The sequence below is a fragment of the Pteropus medius genome, unplaced genomic scaffold (assembly GCF_902729225.1).
Source record: "Pteropus medius unplaced genomic scaffold, Ma_sr-lr_union100, whole genome shotgun sequence".
Lineage (NCBI taxonomy): Eukaryota > Metazoa > Chordata > Mammalia > Chiroptera > Pteropodidae > Pteropus > Pteropus medius.
In genome coordinates, this window is record NW_024352784.1 from 5,343,017 (window position 1) to 5,364,891 (window position 21,875).

At 51.6% G+C, this 21,875-nt stretch overlaps 1 protein-coding gene across 8 annotated transcripts in view; it reads right to left on the reverse strand.

Moving 5' to 3' along the window:
* Nucleotides 1-18,135, reverse strand: part of GDPD5 (glycerophosphodiester phosphodiesterase domain containing 5) — an 85,553-nt gene extending 67,418 nt beyond the window's left edge. For 3 of the 8 annotated variants that reach the window (XM_039848066.1, XM_039848072.1, XM_039848062.1), the window contains exon 1: nt 17,323-18,133. The gene's annotated coding sequence lies outside the window, so the exon portion shown is untranslated. Of the gene's footprint in view, nt 1-17,322 lie in introns of all 8 variants that reach the window. The other 5 variants (XM_039848071.1, XM_039848069.1, XM_039848067.1 and 2 more) reach the window with 4 other exon arrangements.
* Nucleotides 18,136-21,875: the final 3,740 nt, after the last annotated feature.

Below are 21,875 nucleotides of genomic sequence, written 5' to 3' on the forward strand. Positions count from 1 at the left end.
GAATCAGAGGATAGGACAGTAGGTCACAGCCTCATGCCCAAGGCTGGCCAGCTGAGCACTGCACAGTCTGGCAAGGGCTGACCCTGATGCGTGTCAGGAACATGCACCTGGGTACTTGTCAGTAATACTCAGAGGCTAATTAATCAGCTGTCCCATTAAGGAAAGCAAATGAGGCTCTACTCAGCTGGCAGTCACAGAGCCTGCTTGTCACCAGCAAGGGGAACCCAGCCTCAGATTTCTCAGCCACTGGCCTGCACGCCAGGCCACCTTCCCCCAGACTTCCCCAGTTGCTCTTTTTTTCCAATAGAGTTTTATAATTTCTCATCAGAATCTCACAACACTGAGAGTTAGGTATCTTTTGCCATCTATTTGTAGGTACAGGGAAATTAGGGACTCACTCTAGGCCACAGGTGACTATGCAGAGTCAAGACTTGCAGCCAGTGCTGCCTGGTTGCATGGCTTCACCTGGTCCCATAGGGAAGCTGCCCAGGTGATTTAGAGGTTCCTCTCATTGAGTCATAAATCGAGAACATGTCTAGGCTACACTGACCATTTCAAGGAGCTCTTTACCACTTAGACCACAGGTCAAGTACCTAAAAATCCAATTCTTTTGCTCTGGGCTGGAATTAGAGCCTCTCTGCAAATCAGTGGCCTACTATGTGCCTGGCACCCTACTGGGTATCCCACTCACTCGGTAGTTTGATTTGACCTCACACCAGCTTTGTGAAGTTGGTCTAGGCAGAACCTCAGAGTAGCCATGTCACAAATCCAGAGCTGCACAGGCACAGGGTGGAGCTGGAACAGGAACCCAAGAGTGTCAGGCCTTTTTAAGACGAGGGAGAAATGATCTTTATGTTCAGTGGGCTCTTTTCTCAATACACTGGTTAAGTTTATGTTGATACTCCATTATATTCTTTTGCTTGCTCCCTGTCCACCTCCCTCCATCCCCATGCTAAACCAAGCAGAGGAAGCATCTGTGATGCTTCTGGGTGCCAGCCGAGCCCAGCTGTGTGCCCCCAATCCTATCCCTGGAGGGTCCAGGACACCATCTGGAAGCCACTCAGGAACAAGAACATTGAGAGGGACCCACAGAACTCTGGGGAAAAAGATACTGGGTATAGCCCAGCCCTATTCGCATGTGCCCCATTCTGGACAGGGTGGCTTTGAACAAGCATTCTGTGTGACAAGCTGCGTAGGCCCCCCAGAGCTCGTACCCCAGGCCCAGCTGAAACATGGCAGCATCTATACCAAAAGGTGTCACCCCAATTGACACCTTTCGGCATCAACTGGGAAGTGGAGGGGATGGAGGGGTGACAGCCTTATTCTGCCCCTCAGACCCTACACAACCCAACCCCCAGCTACATGGGACACAAGAGGCAGAGTCCCCTGCATGCAAGAAAGTCCTGTTGGACCTAGCCTGTGAGCAGTACAGATAAGCTGGGGAGGGGGAGTTCCTGACATGTGCTCCCCACCCTTCTCCAGAGACCAACTCAACAGGCCTCTGGGATGTGGCTGGGGAAGGAGCAGTATCTGGTCCCAGAGCCCAGCGGGCTGATTCTCTTCCTATTTAAATGCAAACAGACACAGGAGTGCAAACACACAGCCTGATCTGCATGTGCAACTTGTACATAATTCATGGGCTCCTATGCTTTGGCCTGGATAAAATGTACCCAGCAGGAGAAGCCACACAGAGAATAGTGAGCAGCAACCAGGGAACACTTTCGAGTAAGGGGTTAGTGGACCAGAGGCCTGGGAGATTATGAAACCTGGACCAATAAATATTATTACCAACAAGAATTGTTTATATGTGTATGGGATAAGTCAGTTTACCATATGCTTTCACGAACTATCTTACTGCATCTTCACAAAAGTCCAGTGTGGGAGTTACTATTGTCTTCATTTTATACTTGAGGAAACAGGCTCAGGGGTTAAGTAACTTACCCACTTTCACTGAAAAGGAAGAACTTCCTGCCCTTCACCAAGCTGCTATCTGCACAAAACCCTCAACCCCAGCCTGACTCCACACCCCTCTCCCCCAAATCACAGTTTGGGGCCTTAGAAGAGCCATCAGCAAGGACACCAGGGCATTTCATCCTGATCTCAGAGGGCCAACTGCTGAAGAAGAGAGAAAGAATTCAACCAGCAGAGCAAGACTGACTGCCGCCCCAACAAACGTCCTGCCCCCAACCCAGGATCCACCAGGGCAGCCCAGTGAACATGGAGCCTCGGGAAGAAATAGTCTGTTCTTTCCCTACACGCATGCAAGAATTCCTGAGAGCCCTTTAGAGCTAGAAGGGACATGCCAGGTCACCTTGCCCAAGCATGAGCATGAGGAACTCAAGGTCCAGAAAGGAAAAGGACTCGTCCAAGGTCCCACAGTGAAAGAGTCTAGTCAGTCCACAAACCTACTAAGTGCCAGCCATAGCTGGGGACACTGAGGGTGAATGTGACACAGTCTGGCCTCCAAAGTACGCCTAGTCAGGTGGGCACCCACTCAGCCAGTGTTTGGAACCTCATGATCTGCCCCAGCCAACATCAGCCAATCTCCAAAGACCCTCCTGTTCCTCCCTCTGCACCTGTCACCCCAGGTTCCTTACAGTGTCCTGAAGATGTAATCCACCTGTTGTCACCTCTCTACTTTTGATCTGTGTTGATCTTCTAGGAATGTCCTTCTCAGCTGGCCAGAGCCTGTCCGCCCCCCACCCCCAACTGGTAACCTCTGCCCTCTTTGGGAGCTCACTCAAGTTCTCCTCCCTCCGCCCCCACCCCCAGCTCAGGCTGATCCCAGGGCAAGTCTCCCTGTCTCCCTCCTCCCTCCCTCCTCAGGGCCTCCCCACACTCCTGACCTCCCTTACATCATCTATGCACTCTGCCCAGGTTAATTGTTCCTGGAACCAGCTCAGCACATTCCCCAGGACCTGGACTAAAGCAAGCTGAGTTGAGTAAAACGTGTTGCACATCCACCCACCACAAAGACCCAGAACAATTTTTAAAAATTACTTCTTCCTTTTAAGGCTTATATTTGTCTTTCTTTAAAAACCCTTAGTGGCACGGGGAAATGAAATGGAAGGTTCTTAGTCAGATGCCTCTTGGCATTTCCAAATGTTGGCTCTGTGCCTGACACACAGTAGATGTCTGAGATCCCTTCATTTGGTGGATGAAAGAATAAAAATATCTCCACCTTCTACTTTCTTGAGCTGCTTGAAACTCCACCATTATTATCAGTTCTTTCCTGGGACTAAATTCTGCTCCCTGTGATCCTCTCAAAATGCAAAGAGCCCTAGGCAAGAAAGAAGCTTTAGCTGGAGGCTTCTGTGTGCAAAATGGGAAAGTGAGGGTTTCCTAATCAGCTCTCCCCAAAATGTTTTCTCTAGACTATTAGTCCCAGACCACTCTCTGTGACAAAGGAGTTAGTTACATGTTCAAACAAGCTTAAGAAAGGCTGGCTGCACACTGTACTACCACCTGTCAGGGATCCCTAATTCATACTGATACATTAAAGACCCTGAGAAGTCTTGCTGTGACTTATGCAACCTAGCATTTCCGGACTCTATCCCCATGTGTCCTAGGACCCGATACCATCCCAGGGAACTAGGGCCCCTCAGAATACAGTCTCAGAAGTGTGGACTACTAGATGGTGTGCCCAGGTCCACTGCAGGACAAGGTATGTGCACTGAAGGGTGTTTGTGGCACCCAGCCAAGGCCACATTTCCTTGCACTGACCATTTTACAGAGGCAGAGGTCTGATCTAAGCCACCAATAGCAATCCTTTGTGACAGAAACAGAAAATGAATGAGGCATCATACAGCTCACAAATGGTGCACAGAAGAGGTAACAGGCCAGGCGGGAGACCTGAGTTCCAATTGCAATACTGTGCTCGCTACTGCCCACTAGGTAGGGGACCAAATCCTGCTGAGTTCTGCTTTCATTGTCTGCTAAATAGAGATAATGCTATTCTCAGAGCCGTTGTGAAGAATCATTGCGGTGATGCAAACAGAGGCGGATTATAAATTGTAAAGTCCTGTGCTGGCATTTGCTATATACATCATTACTTCTCTGCCTGCACTTCTAGGAGGGTGTGATCATGTTTTGACTGATCATAAGCCACTGCAGAGGTCCTCAAGCAGAATGGATGGGTGGGTGGATGGGTAGATCAATCCCTAGCAAGACCCAGGATCAACAATAACTGGTTGAGCAGGTATAAATGAATGAATCGATTCTAACAAGCTCATTTGTCCCGTATCTCCCAGTCCCCAACTCATAGAAGCAGCAGATTAGGAAGGACACACACACACACACACAGGCAGGAGGGGAGAAAAAATTGGTTCTGGGCTGCTGGAGGCGGGTCTGTGGGCAGCAGACTGAAGGGTCAGGATGAGAAGAGCTAGAAACTGGCAAAGGCAGAAACTATTGAACAGGTGCAGCAGTCCAGGGTCACAGGGTGCGGGGGCCAACAGGTCTCAGCATTCCCAGCAAAGCAGTCAGTGTTCCCAAGGCCCATCCTGAGAGGTTAACTGTGTCAGCATTGTGCAGGGAAAGGAAATGATCAAACCTTTTCACAAGGTTTCCAAGCAAATCGTTTAAATGGTTGTTTTTAAAGGGGACAGTGAGCAGAAGGAAGGCTTAAGGTCATAAGCTTTAGCTGTCTGGAAAAATACTTCTTATATTTTTACACCAACTCATCAACATAGTCATGCATAGGACAAACATTTTATCTGTCTGTCTGTCTAATCAATCAATCTATCTATCTATCTATCTATCTATCTATCTATCTATCTATCTATCTGTCTATCTGTCTATCTATCTATCTATCTGTTTTTAGGACATTTTTTAAGTGCCTACTGTGTGCCAGGCAAATGTGGTTAGGCAGGGGGTGGGGGCACAAGGCCTCTTCAAACAGCACCGTGCATCAAAGACTGAGTAAATGAGGTATTGGGTCATTTGGTCACTCAAGGACAGAGAGGAAGGTGTTGGAGAAAAAAGCCACAGACAGAATGTCTGGAGGAGCAAGTTGAACTACTACATGACCTCAGGCAAGTCATCTTCCTTCTGTGAGCCTCCACCTTCCCGTTGGTAAAGTGGGCTAATAATAAAAAGCAAGAAAACTACTACGTTGTACTAGGCACTGGACCAGTGGTTACAGATCTTATCTCATCTAAAATGCACAGCCAGAGAGACAGCTATTGCTATTTGTTGTAGGGAATGATTGTCCCTTTTATAGATGAGCAAACTGAGGCTCAGCTGGTTACTCACTTGCCTGAGGGCAGAGTTGGTGTAAGAGCCAGAACTTAACTCCAGATTGTCCAATTCCAGAGCTCACCCTCCCCTTGCCTTCCCAAATAAGTCCCATGCCGTCTCTCACAGATTGCCATGAAAATTCAGTGAGTTCGTGGATATCAAAACACTTTATAAAGGTAAACTATTATGTGTCCAAAGCCAACAAGAAAGAAGTCTTGATTCCTCCCTGAAACCAAACACTGAAGTTCATGGGTGCATTCAGAACTGGCTGCAACCCAGAACTCCTGGGTTCCTGATCGCTCCGTTTCCTGAGTTCCTTAGCCAACTTCTTCCCAGGGAAAGGGACCCAGTTAATCACCCACAGCCCATAGGGCCCCCTCCCATACCAGAAACTGTCCAGCTCATAACCACCTGGCTCCCCTGTCCTCCCCGATGGCATAGGCTAGCCCTGGTGCCACGGAGGCTCCTTTACTGCTCCCCACTGACAACTGTGGGACCTCGGGCCAATCGTCTCATCTCTTCATGGCCCCGGTTTCTCACCAACAAAATGAGGGATTAAAGCACATTTCACACGGGAAGAGAGGAACTCCAATGAGGGACACACCTGACCTTAAGTTGGATGAGTTTAGCTGGGTGGGTAGAAGGAGATCCAGGCTCTCAAAATCCCTGGTCTGAGGAAGGCACTATTTCACCCACCAGGAATCCCAATTCACTGCCTGCCCTTGGAAGCCCTGGTCTGAGTTGGACCCAGCTCCTACCACCAGCAGCTAGCAGCAGGACATTAATCTGCAGGATTCCCAGACTGGCTGGGGCCAAGGTTGGGGAGGTAAAGGGTCTTCCAGCTGAACTGAATACATTTTCACTGAAGAGACTGGGCTCCAGGGCACAGACATCCTCACAGGCCTACTGTGGCTCAGAGAGGTTGCTAACTGGCTTCAGGTCACACAGCAAGCCACGGGTCAAGTGGGTGCTGGGACTCATACCTTCTAGGCCCAGCCCAGGACTCTCTTCATTGCCCTAGGGTCATCCCTTTGGAGCATGGATGAAGCAAGTGTGAACAGTAAAGATGACATGCCACCCCCACTCCACGTTGGTCAGGAAGTGCTGGCCGTTGATAGCTAGGACCCAAAGCCACAAGGTGAAAAAGGACATCCAAGTCACTCCATTCCCTGCCTTACTACAGGTACTGATGGAGCACATTCATAAAGAGGATGAACTCAGTCAACAAGAGGAAGGCAGTTCCAGTTCCAGAATAATGGACTTAAGTTAGACTTAAGAAAGAACTTCCTGAGGTGGCATTAAAAATGGACAGTACACACAGAAAGGGAGCAGGATGAGGGTGGTTGTAGAGTCTCCTCTAAAATACGAGATGTTCTCTTACCCATTATGTCATTTTTAGCTTCAAAACAGACATAGAAGGTATAAATGTTACTGCCTCATTTTATAGGGACACAACCGAGGTTCAGAGAGGTTAAGTGACTTGCTCAGCGTCACTTAACAAAAGGCAGTGCTAGGCTTCAAAGCCAGGACTGACTGAGAAGACCACACACCTCTCTTCTTAGGAAGGCCTCTGAGAAGCCACCACGGGCATCTTATGGGTCCTCCTAAGATGCCCAGGGGTGAGCTGCTGGAGATGCCAAAGCATTCCTGTGGGGGAGGAGAGGGAGTGCTCAGTGGTAGGCCTGCCCAGCTGCCCTCAAGACACCATTCTCTGGGGGCTTCACCGGGGCTTTCCATGCAGTGCGCCCCAATATATCTCCCCATTTCCCACATCGCGGGCCCTATGGTGTTGGCCCAGCAATGCCTGCGTGGCCTGCCTGGCCCCAAACTCCCCTTACCTGGTCTTTGTAGGCTCCTGCAGCCCACCTGAGCTCAGGGCAGCATGGCCTATTCTGGGGATCAGAGGCTGACGTGGGCCCAGGGCTGATCCCCCAAGATGCCGACGGCTGGCCAGCTCTAAGGAGAGAACGTAAGGTGGCTACACCAGAGTCAGCTCTTGGCTGAGGCACCTGAGCTCACCCGACACCAGCCTACCCGTGACCTTTGCTCCATTCTGGAGATAAAGCTTTCCCTGGCAAGGCCACCTACCAAGCCGCCTGCAGCCTAATTTGAGGGAGGAGGCATGGACCAAGGCAGACCCCTTGGGTCCCTAACTTCTCTGTAGCCCCAGGGTGGAGAGGCAGCCTCACTCCTCCAGACACACTCAGCACATTGCATGTCATGGACACCCAGCCCTAGGAGGGCTTGCCCCCATCCTACAGATAGGAAAATGGAGGGTCAGAAAAGGCAAGCGACTTGCCCAAAGAACCAAGAAGAAACTGAGCCAGGATTCAAACCTAGGCCAGCCCAATTCTAGAAACTGCATATTTCCTACCATATCACTCTACCTTCGAGGACTTGCTGTGCACCCTGAGTGCTGGACGCCCCATTCCCCACTACAGCCCTAGGGCCATGCCTCTTTGCCTCATGCTTACTCTTCCCCCTTTCTACAATGCCTCTCCTGTCCAATTTGGACCAGTAAAGTCCTAGCCTACCTTCAAGACTAATTTCAAATGCCCCCTTCTCCATGAAGCCTCCTCAATTCCTCTCATTCTCCTCCGAGCTCCTGTGTTTTGCTTGTATCCTACTCTCAAGGCTGCCCAGCCTGGCCCATGAGGAAGAGAAGTAGACTGTGCCTTGACCACTCCCATCTATCCCCAGCCTCCATCCAGGGCTCCTCCACAGCTGGAACAACCTGAGTCCTCTTCTTCCCAGCTCCCAGCATAGACTTGGGGGAAGAACTTGGGAACATCTAGTTCAACTGCTTTCTTTCATAGATGGGGCAACTGCAGCTTGATAGAGCGAGAGCCCACTTCTCACATGACATGGTTTGCAGGAGAGGATGGGGGTGGGGGTTGGGGGTGGAAGGGCTGACAGGTAAGTGTCCACAATGTAGCAAGGCTGTGGGAACTGTCACAACCTTGTCACTGGATCAGAATCTAGACTGAGAGCAGCGACAGTCTCCATCCTTTCACTGATGGTCCAGCCATGCACTGTTTGTTCTGGGCTCTGACTGTATTATTTGTGATGATGGTGAAGGCTGTCACTTACTGGGCACTTCTTGCTCGCCAGGCACCATCCTAAGCACCTAACACTGAGACACTCTTTTAGTCTTCACAACAACCCTAGAAGTATTCTGTTATCTCTGCTTCAAAGATGAGGAAACCAAGGCACAGAGAGATCAAAGGGCACACTATATAGTTTCTCAGCCATATGATGGTGGAGTCAGGATTTCAGGAGAAAGTCTGGTTTCAGAGCCTGTGTTCTAACCACTATTCTACATTGCCTGCTTAAGAGGGACAGAAACACAGGTTGTTCAGGTAATCAGGCTGGAGAAAATTCAGATCCAGGTCCTTTGAGGACCAGTGGGGGCAGAGCTAGACAAAACGATGAGAATGGTGGGCAGGTGCCTGGGCACCAATATTGAAGGGATGCTAGGGCACCTCTGGAGAGGCAGAGATAAAAAGACAAGGTACTCCAGAACCCCTTTCCTGGAGAGGACTATGGCTGTTAGAATGCTTTGGCTTATATTTGGGGTGGGGGCGGAGACCCTATTTGCCCAAGGAACAATACATGATCCTTAAACTGCATTCTAAGGAGAGTGAATCCTGAGGACTCCTTGGTTTCTGAATGACAGAATAAGGAATGTCTCCTGCTTGCCTTTCCAGATCCACTCTCCCACCTGCCTTGGGTCCTGGAGGTTGATCTCAATGGACTGCACTGAGCTCCATGCCTCTGGCTTCTGGGTAGGTTCACCTAACGAGAAGTCCCCATGGGAAAATGGAGGAAAGGAGATAGTTGGGTTTACTCCCTTGCTAGGCCCCCTGGGCTGACTGGTTCCCTCTACTATAGGCCACAGCCCTTGTCCACAGAGCTGACCACTTTCTCCCCAGGCAGCTTCAGCTTGGGCCATAACTGCTCCCAGGGGCTGCTAGCCCTGGTGCTGTACTCTCCTTTGTTCATCTGCTACACCCCTATTGGCAGAGCAGTTTATCCTGGGTGGACATACCCTCTCTGGCTGGGCCAGAGCAGGGGAAGCCAAGCAAGGCCGCCAAATGCCCTCAGGGCCTCCTCTAAATACATATGAAACAAGTGATTACAGAAGAGGAGTTTGCAGGGATGCCCAGGCCTCCCCTGTCTCAGCCTGGGCCTGACCAAGCACGTGAAGTGGACTGGGAACAGGACCCGGCCAGTGAAGGGAGGGGCAGGCGCAGAGTTCAGTGCCTAATGAGGATGATCCTGGACAGTTTCTGAGTGCTCACTATATGGTAGGCACTGAGTTTTACACACCAAGCACTTCACTCGCTTCTCAGCACAACCCAAGGATATACATCCTACATATGTATTTTACAGAAGAAAAAAACTGGTGCTAAAGAAACTGAAACGACTTGCCCAGGGTCAAATTGCCAGTAAGTGTCAAAGCCAGAACTCAAACAAAAGTTTTTCTGCCTCCAAAACCCATCCTGGTAACTACCTTGAAATAATTTTAGTGAACTAGCTTCCTACAGAGGCAGCTAACTTAAGTGGGGTCAATTATTGGTGAGAGCCAGACAGAGGCCTCCAGTGTCTCCCCAGTCTCCTCCTCTAGATTAAAAAAAAAAAAAAATCTCTGACATTTTTCAGTTCTCCCAGGTGGGACAGGGCCCCAAGCGGGTGGTGCAAATGGGTATCTGGTTGGAAAAACAAGCAGATTCAGACAAGGCTTCATTGTTAAGGAGAGCCAAACTCTTGGGCCATTAAAACAAAACCAAGCAAAACAAAATGCTTGCTGTCTTGTCTTATCTCTTAGAGACAAGGGAGACAGGGAAGGGCTCCAAGACTGGGTGTTGATCCCTTCCCCCACCAGCCATCATTTCCGAGACCCAGCCTCAGGTGGTGACGGCAGGAGGTACAGCACTGCAATGGGAAGTCCAGGGTCTGAGTCCAGCCTGGCTCTGCCTCTGTCTGCGACCATCTACTGTACACTGCTGATAAATGTGTCAGGCATTGTGCAAGTGCTTTCTGTGCATGGCCTTGTTTGATCTCTACGGCCCTTTTGGAGAGAGATTATTGTTACTTCTATTTTCGGATGAGGACACCAAGGCTCAGAGAAGACACCCAAGCAGAGAGCAGAGGATTGCTGGAACCCACGTGTACAGGACTATAAAGTTTTTCCACTCCCGTTTCTCTAGGCAGGGAGGTTCAGGGAGAGCAGTGCCACAGAGGAGGGAGTGGCCTGGAAGCAATAGGCTCTTTGTCATGAGATGTGCAGGTATCATCCTGGGGATGCTGTAGGAGGCTTGCCTCAAAAAGGCAGCTGGTGGTTCTCAGTCTTGGCTGCCCACTGAGACATTACCTGGGGTGCTTTAAAAACAGCTGATGCCTGGGTCTTGCCCTGGATTGTGGTGTGGGGCCCAGGTAGGACTTTTAAAAGTTTCCTCAATGATTCTAATGTGTACAGCAAAGTTTGAAAGCCATGGGCCCGGATGCCTACTATAGCCTCTCCTACCTCACAAGCTTCCCAACTACACACCTTCTGAAGGAGACAAGGGCTTTACTACTCTGGTCCCATTGTACAGGAGGGGTAAAAAAACAGGCAAAATATAAGGGAAAAGGTTGTGTCCTCAAGGCTCTACAGCTAGCCACAAGTGCAAGCAGCGCAAGGGGACTCTGACTTCAGGGTGCCTCTGGGGTGACCTCCTTTAAGATACTTAGGGGGTCCTGGCTCCCCTGTCAGTGGAAGAAAACTTTTTTTTGAGCCTCCTGGGTGGGAGGGTGAGAGGAATTCTTCATGACTTTTTTTTAATAGTCTTTTCATTCACAACTAAACAGCTGCAGGATCAATGTTGGAAGACCACCTCTGCTGGCGGGTGTGCCTTGGGAGCAAGAATATAAAAGAACTCCCGAGCAAGGCCTGTTTACTCTTTTCTGTAGGAGATTTGGTCCCAGACCTAGGAAGAGCTGGGATGCTCAGACAACAGCCCATACTTCCTCCCCACACCTACCTTCTTGCCTTCCTTGTGCCCTCAAAGCAGAATATCACAGATGGCGAGACAGTGTGAGGTGGTGGGAAGAAGGGGGCTTGTGGAGTCCAACAGAGCTGGGGGCTGCCCAAGTTCTACCCCGGTCCGCTATGCCGAGACAGGAACCACTATCCTCTGAGCTCATTCCTAGCACTGACCTCACGGCAGTGCCAGGTGTACGCATGTGTTAAATGATACTTTCAAACTCAGCTCTAGGAGCACCACCTCTAGGAGGCCTTTCCTGACTCCCTCTCCATCCAGTACTGGATAACCCCAGCCCCTGGCCTTCCCTGCCCCATTCTATCACATTTTGTGTTGTCACTGTTTCTATGTCCTCCCATCTAGGCCGCCCATCCATTCATTGCACAAAGCAGCTGCCCTTTCCCTGGCATTCATTCCATACGCCCCTCTCGAGCACCTGTTCTCTTTCAGGCGCTTTGCTAGATGCTGGAGATACAGCCAAAAACAGCTAACATGCATTGAATGCTTATTAGTACCAGGTATTTTTCTGAGTGCTTTATATGTATAATTCAGTTTAATCACAATCTTATGAAATAGGTGCTATAATTGTCCTGGTTTACAGATGGAGAAATGAGGCCCAGAGAGGTTAAATCATTTGCCCAAGTCACACGGCTAGTGCTTGCTTTCGGGCTGTGATTTAAGCATTACTCTGCACTACCATCCACAGACAATGATGGGGTCCGCCCCCACCTCAGGAGCTCACTCTTCACAATTTGGAAGTTCTGTAGCTGTGTGTTTACTTGTTTAATGTCTGCTTCCCCCACAGACCAAAATCTCCAATCATATTACATTTTGAACAGGACCCAGATGGCTCCTCCCACCTGGGTCATTCCTGCTGTTAAGGCCTGAGAATAACCAGGTCCCTGGATATCCCACTCCTAGCTCTAAACTTAGCTTGAAGCCTTCCATGTCTCTCAACTGCCTGCTCACTAGGAAGGCGGTAGGAATCGCAGGTATGCAAATCCCGTCTGACAGAGTCCTCCCCAGACAGCAAAGGGTCCTCCTCTGGTAAGTCCTCCCTGCCACCTGGCACACCCTCCTTCCTGGCATCACTAGCTGGACTCTTTAATCAGCTTCCTCCTGAGTCACTCATTCATGAGGCTACCAAGAGGACAGGCATGTGGACTCAGGCTGACAGAGTACCTCCCTCCCTTCATCCCATTTAACCCCCAAAGCACTTATTATCAGCCCCATTTTACAAGTACAAAGATTGAGTGACTTGCCCAAGGGGCGGATCACGTTGCCTCTCCTGTGGGGGTTGCCACTTTGTGCCAGGCGTGCTGCCAGGCACTTTGGTGGTATAGAATCTAGTTCTGTCTGGCAAGGAAAGCTGACCTACACAGCCCCAGTTCACACACCATAGTCAGTGAGCGAAGGGTATGGATCTGCAGAGGAGGGTTGGATTCCTCCTGCTTGGGAAGAGTCCTGGAAGCTTCTAGGAAGAGGCATCTTCAAGCCTGGCTAGATTCCTCACTGCTCCACGCCCATGACCACCACAACAGGAGGACAGGTCACGCCTTGGCCTACAAAGCTCTGGTGCCCAGTGGGAACTTGCCACCGCCCTGGAGGCTGCAAAGGAAGGAGCAGCAGCTGCCCTGCCAGCTGCCCTGCCAATGACCCTGCTGTGTCCAGGCCAGCCTGCCTCCAACACTGCCAACCTGGCCTGGCCCAGCCGGCTCCCAATCACAGGGTCTCCTCTGCACAGCTAATGACCATGCTGCCAGCAACCCAGGGCACCGCCCTTCTTCAGAAAAGGCAGCAGCTAACTACAGAGCCTGCTGGCCCAGACAGCAACTAGGCCAAGAATCACAGCCGCCCGCCATACCACATCCTCTGGCCCTGATGCTGTGGTCTCCTCCTCTACCTTCCAGGGTCACAAAGGACACTGCAGAAGTTGGAGCTCCGGGAGCTCGGACACCACCACCCCACTCACTCACCTGTGAAAAAACAGGATCACAGAAGGGGCCTGATTCACCCCAAATCACACAACCAGCCAGTACAGGGACCCAGGGCCCTAGATGCCCAGCCACGGTTTCTTTGCGGGGCCCCGAGCTCACCCCAACACTTTTTTTTAGCCTTAAGAAGACTCATTTCTAGGTTTTTTACATGCTAAATATGCTCTCAAGGTACTTAGGCAGAGTTGAGGAGACAGAATACCTTCTAAAAGCTGTCAAGCTGTCTGTTTAGTCGCAGAGAGGAGCACAGACTTCACTCTTCACTCCCCATTGTCTAGCTGTGTGACCTTGAGCAAGACAATGTACTTCTCTGAGCCCCAGTTTCTGGGAGATGACAATAGTTACCTCCCAGAGTTGTGAATGAGTGTCCATAAAGAGCTTAGCAGTGTCTGGCTCATAATAAGTAGTCAAAGCTTTAGTTGTTGTTAACATCATCATCACAGTATTATTAATGACTATGTGGATACATTCTATGAACTATAAAATATGATGCAATGGCAGATATCATTTATTACTATTACTGTGAAGTGTTAAAGATTCAGAGGGGGTGTGACCAGAGAGTTAAGTCAAGAATGTTTCTTGGGTAATGACTGAGTTGGGCCTTAACAGGTGGGGAGGTGAGCAGAAAAGAGGCAAGGATGGTGTTTCTGACAGGAGGAACCCCATAAGCATAGGGGCAGCAATAGGGCCACATGTGGTGTTTTTTGGAGACATTTATGAACAATTAGCCAGGGGTCCATGTAGTGGCTATAATGAGCAAGGCCTCGAATACACAACAAAGGGGCTTGGCGTCCATCTTACAGGCAAGAAGGAGCCACGCAGGTTTCTGAGTGGGCACTCCATGACATTTTCTGAACTGTGAATTCTGTCTGACTTTCAAGGCCCTCTACCCACCCCTCTTTTCCACACCCCTCGCTGACCCCACAGACCCCAGCATCACTACCCCAGAGTTCTCCCCGGTTCTCTGCTTACAGATCATCCCACTCCCCCACTCTCGACCCACTCCATGGTTCATGTTCACACTGAAGCACCCTTTCACTAAGTACCTATCTTGCCATGTGTTTTATATATATATGACCCGACAGTCACCCATAACTACCCCCACTTTGTAAAGGAGCAAATGACCTGGCAGGATTAGGTGTCTTGCTCATAATCTCAGAGTGAGTAAGTGGCACAGCCTGGAACTGGTGTCAGGACCCCTACTGTCTACATCAGGTTGCCTCCAGCTCCAGCCTGGACACCTTCCTCCTTGATGAAGCCTTCCAGAGTTACTCCAGTCTTCAAGGGGCCTCTCTCTGCCACATCTCATCACCTATTTGGAATCAGAGGCCCACAGTTTGACCCTAACTCAGCTAGCTTGGTTTCCATTATTTTCTACGGGTTCACCTGGCCCGCCAACAGGAGAGAGCCAGAGTTAATAATATAGCTCACTTTCTTCTGGTCCTCTCTCCCTCACCACCATATCCAAGACTTCTTATAGCCCTAACAGGAACTACCCACCTCCTGGGGGTAGGGGGTGGGATCAAGGGCTGGCTAAGCATAGAGCAATTTCCTTGAGCCCGCCTCCCAGCATGAGGAGACCCATAAATTATTCACTGCACTTTTGTGCCCAAGGGAAGCCAGACAATGAGCCTAAGTGAATGAACACCAGCTCCCCACAATCCTGGCCCTGGGGTTGGAGAGTCAGGATCCAGAGCCCCTCGCCAGGGTCCTCAAGCAGATTTTAGAGGGCTATGAGACCAGGAAGGTAGCACAGGGGAGCCTGACCCACATAGGATTCCCAGCTGAGTAAACCCAGGTGTGTGTGCCTGCAACAGTAGTCTGCATTCTAATCTAAGGCAAGTCTGAGAATTTTCCCAGATTTTCTAGTCAAAATTCAAGCTTCCTTTCCTTATAGGGAAGGAAATAGATATTTGGCCAACCATTGTATATTTATATCTCAGTCCTCACAACAACCTCATAAAGGAGGAATTCTAATTTATAGAGAAGCTGGGGCTCCAAGGAGTGAAGTGATTTGTGCAAGGCCACATGGCCAGTGGGAGGTAGAGCAGATTCATGCCCACCTGGTCTGTCTCATCATTATCTGCCCATGCCACTTAGCTCACCCACTTGTGAGCTAGTGATCACACTGCCTTTTCCATCTGGGTAACTTCTGGGCATCTGGTATGCAGTTGGCACCCAAACAAACAGTTCCTGAAGCAAACACAAAGGCCCTGGGCAAGTGGTTTCACCCCTGAACCTCAGTTTCCCATTACAAGGTAGCCATCAATAACAAGCCCAGCCTTGGCAAACACAAAAAACTCTTTTAGCACTTGACAGTCTGCTGGATATGATGGCCACATTATCTGAATGGGTAACATACATCTGCCTTGACCCCATTTTATAGGTGAGGCTGGGCACCATGAATGCATCTGAGAAGTCCCAGGTGGCTCCCCAACACTGTTCTGCCTCATGCTTGAGGTTCTTTCCATCATACTATGAAATGAGATCATAGGTGTGAAATTATCTCATCAAAGAGGACTCTGTTTAGAGGCAGGGATTATTATGAGAATTTGAATCGCTAAGGATTAGGGGGTAGGTGGAATCCCAAGCCTCTCAGTCACCTTCTCTTGCAGTTCCCTTATCCCTCCACCCCCAGAGACTAAGCTTCTAGCCATCAGCAGACCTCTCCACCATCCTCCACCTCCCAGGGGCTTTCCAAGGTGGTTTCCCCAAGACTCCAGGAAGCCAGGCACGACAGGGGTTAACTAGTCTCAGCCAAGGCCACAGGACTCAGACCAAGGCCATATCCCCTCCCCCTCCCCACCTAGAACAAGAGCCTACAAAGTCCAGGCAAATCCTCTTTCACAACACCCCTCTCCCTGCACGGTCAGGAGGGCGGTAAGTAGCAGAAAGAGCCCCCTACCTGGGAATCCAGACATCTGAGACTGTGCACCCAGCCCTGGCAGCCCCAACCTTGAAACCTAGAGCAAGCCCTCCCCTCCTGGGCCAGAGGTGTCTCGCAGGTTCCTCTGCCCAGGAGAGGCTAAGGTCAACCTTTAGTCTGGGCCAAAGGCTATGGGGCTGCTGGCATGTCTTGAGCCCCAGCACCAACCACAGAGACTCTCACAACAGCTTCATATGTGGTCACCCTGACCTCAAATCATGGGTGGGAAAACCCCAACTACCCACCCAGAAGATGCTAACTGGGGAGGGGGTGTGAATACCTTGAAAGATATTTGGGAAGGTTTTCTCAAGTACACTTGTGGTGGGACCACTCACTGGCAGCTTTAGGACCTCTGATAATTGGCACTTCCCCACTGAGGCCCCTTAGTAATGTGAAAGATGTGAGCTGGGTGAGTGCTAAGGGGCCTCATCTCCTCCAGCTCTGATGGGTTCTGACTTGGTGACGTCTACAGTGAGTTTCCTCAACAGATAAGCAGCGTCTCAGGACCTCCGGAGTGCCTCAAAGATCCTGGAGCGGGGCAAGCAAGGGCCAAGGGCTGCTGCTCTCCAGTCCTGGGCCCATAGGGAGGGGAACTGTGAAGTGGGAAGCTTCCTACCTCTGCCCTCAACTTTGGGTCACCTTTCCTGGGAGGTGACACAGCCATGGATTGGAGAGAAAGAGGTCAGGAAAAGCCACCTCCCCAGCCTCAAGATCAGCTCTAGAATACCCCCGTGGCCCCACCTTGACCCTTCCCCCACCTCCTGCCTTCCTCTCTTTTACTCTTCATTTTCTGCTTCTTTCCGTCTCCAACCTATCTCACCCTAGAATAAACGAGCAGGGTCACTTAACCCCATTGAGTCTCAGTTTACTCATCCGTAAGCGCCTATAACAGTACACGACACCTTTTATCTCACGGAGCCTTAGTGAGCCTTAGTGAGGGACCACTTGCACAAGGGTGGGGCGTGGACTCGCACACAATGGGCGCTCGATAAGTGCCCGTTTTTTCCCTGCCCCACTTTCCCGCGCCCCCTCCTAGCCAGTTTCAGCCTCAGCTAGTGCCCAGCATACCCCCGCAACTGGCCCCCACTCTGCCGGATCCGGCAAGAGGCTGCCCTAGCCCCGGCATCCGGGGCTCTCTCACCTGCAGCTCTCGGCTCTCGCCAGCCGCCGGGGCAGAAGGGCCCGTGTTCTCTTTGGGGCAAGCCCCTCGCCCCTCGCCTGGGACAGCAGGAAGGTGGCAACTTCAGCTCACAGCACCACCCCGGTTCGGTTCTGTCAGACTGTCCAGCCCGCGTGGGACCGCTCACGGGGCGCTGGACCCGGGCCGGGGCTTCCTGGGCGAAGCAGCACCGTGTCGGAGGCAGCTGGAGGTCCGGGTCTTGGGTTAACAGAGTCTGGGGGTTGTCTGGGCTCCTTAGCTCTCAATCGGGGCCCTGGGGACACCCTGCGTTAACCCCGGACGGAGGGCTGGGGGCTCCAACACACACTATAGAAAGGCTGGGAACGAGCCCGCAACCGTGGATCGGTATGGTGGGCCAGGAGAGTCTCGCCCAGGTGCACTGGATCAGGGTCGGGGGCTCCAAGCGTCCCGTCCACGGTGCCCCGGACCGCAGGGCTGAGAGGGTCCGGGCGCGGAACCCGGGGCCAGGGCAATCGGGGCAGGTCAGGACGCCAGCGAGGAGCCGCCGCGGCCGGAGCTCGACGGAGAAGTCTTTCTAGGTCCGGACTCTGCTCGCTCTGAAAAATGGGGCGGACCTCGGTGCGGCGGCTGACTCCCGAGCTCCGGACCGCGGCTCTACTTCCTCCTCTTCTCCCGGCTCGCACGCCGCTCGTTCAGCTCCGCGCTGCAGCCGCCGCCACCCCAACCGCTGTCATTCCCGTCGCCTACCCCCACAGGAGCTGCGGCCGGGGCGGGAGCCGAGACCAGCCGAGGCAGCGCCGCCCAGCGCCCGAGAGCAGGCCAGCACCGCCCCGCCCGAACGGGGCGGAGTCAGCCCGAGACCCCGCCCCTCGCCCGGCCCGGGGGCAAGGGGCGGGGCGCGCTCCAGATTCCCTCCCTGCCCCGCGCCGTCAGGCGGCAGGAGCCAATGGGACAGTGGGAAAAGAGCGGAGCTCTGCGCAACGCGGACTCTACCTCGGAGGGGGCGGGGCGGACAGTGGAGATGTGAGGCTGAGTACCTGGCAGTGCAGGCGGGTTGCGCGGTTTTAAAGAGCGGAGCGGTAGGGAGGGTAACGTGGGGACCCGGATGGAAGGAGAAGTGAAGAGAACCGATCTGTCTGGGACCGGGGCGTGTCATGGGATAGGAACAGGGGTCGTGTTAGGGAAAGCAGCCGGGTGGAGGCGAGACGGGTTATCCAGGGTAGTAGAATCTTCAGGGATAGCACAGCCCTCGAGAGTGGTGAGAAACAGCTCTCACAGTACTCTCCCTCTCCAGCTTCTAGGGCTCAGCGCGAGGAGGTGAGTGTTAGATGCTGTGAAATACTCAGATGTCAGAAAGCGGTGAAAAATAAGTTTTTGAAAATAAAGAGTGGGTCTTTCTTAATAAGCATTTCCCCCTTTTCAGCCCCCGTCCGCGAGGAGGAACATCGTTATCAGTTTTAAAAATATGAAGTCAAGAGAGAGGTGTGTGAATGACTTTCTGCCCTCAGCTCCTGACCCTCCACTCCCCAAGCGCCTTAGAGCAGGAGCCTTGTCTGATTTATAGCACCCTGCACAGGGTAAGGCACAAAGCCGGTATTGGAGGGTTTTGATGAATGAAAGAGTGAACGTTGAATGTGCTGTTGGGGCCATGTGAAAGCCACTAAATGGCCTGGGGAGCGAAGGAATGGAGGCCACACTGTACAGCTTTTCTGTAAGCCTCACACCAACCTTATGCAGTAGGTACCCCATTTCACTCATGAGGACACCAAAGCATGGAGAGGTCAAGTGATGTTCCCAAGACCATATAGCTGGCACAGGATTCTATCCACTCATCATTATCGCATTCTAGGACAAAACTGCGTGGCTTTCAACAGGTTACTGGACCTCTCTGATCCTCTAGTTCCTCATCTGTAAAAGGGCAAAAAGATGCTGCCACTTAGCAGAGACCGATCAGGCTTCAAAGGATAGAGGGAAGGCTATTCTTGGTAGAGGAAACAGCATGTACAAAGGCATGAAGTCTGAAAGAAAACTTCTGGGGACCCCTGGCCTATTCTGGGGGGCATTAGAAGAGGCTTCCCTGAGGGAGTGACAGGCAAGCTCAAGCCAAAAGTAGGGGTTAGCTAGGTTAGGAGGGAACCTCAGGAATGAACAGTGCTCTGGGCAGAGGCCAGTCTGGGCAAAACCCTGGAGGTGAGGGGCAGCATTGCTTTGTTGGAGAATACAGACATATTTAGGGTGGCTAGAGCTCCCAGGGAAGGGACAGCAGAACTGATGGGAAGAGAAAAGCGTGGAGAGGCAAGTAGAGCCAAGCAGAAGGGAGTTCGGACTTTATTCTAAGGGCCAAGAACTCTGTTGGGATCTTACTCATGACCCTGAACCCAGCAGGATTATGTTGAGGCCCTAGTCTTAAAGACCCTGAGTCTGGACTCACTGGTTGTCAGAAGGAATGCCCTGGGAAGTTTTGAAGCCAGGTATTACTATAGGAAAGACAGAGCTTTATAGGGAAACCAGGTAGCGTGAAAACATTTAAAGCCCACAAGAGGCAAATCATGTGGGGCCTGCATGATGACGAGACGGAGTCCTTAGTGAGGCCTGGACCCAGAAACTCTGTCCTATTTCCTCTTTAGAGAGCACCAGCCTTTAAGTTGGTTGGAAGAACAAGGAAGAGGCTAAGCTGGAGGCTGAAGTCGAGGCTGAAGGGGTGCCCTTTCCTAGCCAAGCCCAGGGGTGGGGGTGGGGAGGTTGGCCCCAGGAAGCTCCCACTGGTGGTTGCAGCCTCAGCACTGGCAGAATGCTATTTTGCCTTATGTGTTGAGCTTGATAATCATGCTGTGAAACCTTGTGACTTCTCCCTCTGCTTAGAACCTTCTGGGGCCCAATTGCCAGCATGATCAAGTCCTAAATCCCTAGCCTGGTATTCTATCCCTTCCATTATTGCTCTCTGCCAACCCAACCATCTTCGCCTTCTAGTTGCTTCCCTCTCCCCTCGTACCAAACTTCTTTCCACGCCATCCACAGGCAGGATGCAGTTTCTTCTTTCTGTGTGGTTGTTCCTACTTTTCCCTTTGTCTGGGAGCCAGTGGTCCCCTTCTCTCCTGAGTTCATTCCTACTTCCCTACTGGACTGAGGGAAGAAACTTTGGGGCAAATGCCCATCTGTCCTCTTCACTGCTCCATCCTTGGAGCCTGGCACATAGTAGGTGCTCAGTAAATAATTGTTGAATGAATGCTCTATTTCTCAAATCAAGTGTCTCCTCCTCTGAGAAACCTTCCTGGGCTCCCCTAGGAAGCCTGTCTTTAGTGTGGAATCTCTCAGCTTGAGGGCTCTGTAATTACATCTTTCATGTCTAGTTGGCCCCACGGGCAGGGAGCACCTCCGTGGCAGTGCGTCCCCACCCACCCCCAACCAGCAGAGTGCCAGCAGGCCCTTGTAAGACCTCAGCATTAGGAGATGAATGAGGCCCTCAGAGAGCAGTTCTCTGCCACCCCTGCTGCGAGAGCCTCCTGAGCGGGTCAGACGGCCAGAATGAAAAGGAGGCTTTCAGAACAGACCTTCCATGGCCCCTGAGGCCTGGGAGAGGAGTGCCCAAGGTCTCCAGGAGGTGACCAGCACAGGGTTCTCAGACAGCCCACATTTGCCCTCTGGCTACCCTCCCAGGGAGAGGAAGTCTCCTGACCTGGGAGAATCAGGCCTTTTTGTGGCCAGAGAGGCCCACAAAGCATGACAGAGGCATGGTCACTGCGGTTTGTCTGGGAGAGTGATTGAGGGTTCAGAGGCATCTCTGAACCTGAGTCTCCAGGGGGCTGACAGAAAAGGCTAGCCTTTTCAGCCTGGTGCCCCACCATTCTGAGAAGCTTCCACCCTCCTTATATTTTCACCAGAGGAGGACTAACAGTGAGGCTACTGCAGCTTCAGTTCTGTTACATGGCTTCCTGATCTCATCACAAATGAACGTTCACTTTTGTGCCTACATTTATAATAGGAATTTGGCATTCTCTTTCTTAATAGAGCCACCGAATTGTATAAGACTTCACATCCTGTGAGATCGACTTCCAACAAATCCTTACCATGCACTCACTATGCAGGCACTGTGCTGGGTGCTGGCGGGGGATACCATGGAGCATGAGGCAGATGCTGCCCTGCCCTCCTACACTTTTTCCTGGGGTCGGTGGTTCAGCTGAACTCCTGGCCCTCACAGTACAGCCAGCTTTCCTTCTTGTCTGCCTCTGCCAGCCTGGAATCCTTTCCCCAGCCCTCCTGCCTGCATGTGCCGCACTCAGCCCCTGGAATTTTCTTCATTCTTCACCCAGTACACAAGTTGACCTCTCTAGAAAGCCTGCCCAACTCCCCTGTGGGAAGCACGGCATTGTCCATTGGAGCTGGTGACGCCGTAGGCTCTTTATGCCTCTCTTGGGACTCTGATCCTTTCAGATCTTAGGCTGTTTGTGGGTCAGTTCCCCACTAGAGTATAAACTTTTAGAGGGCAAGGGATGGAATCTCTGTGCCCCAGGTCATCTCATATTTTCCAATCATCCCTGAGCTGAACGAAGTCC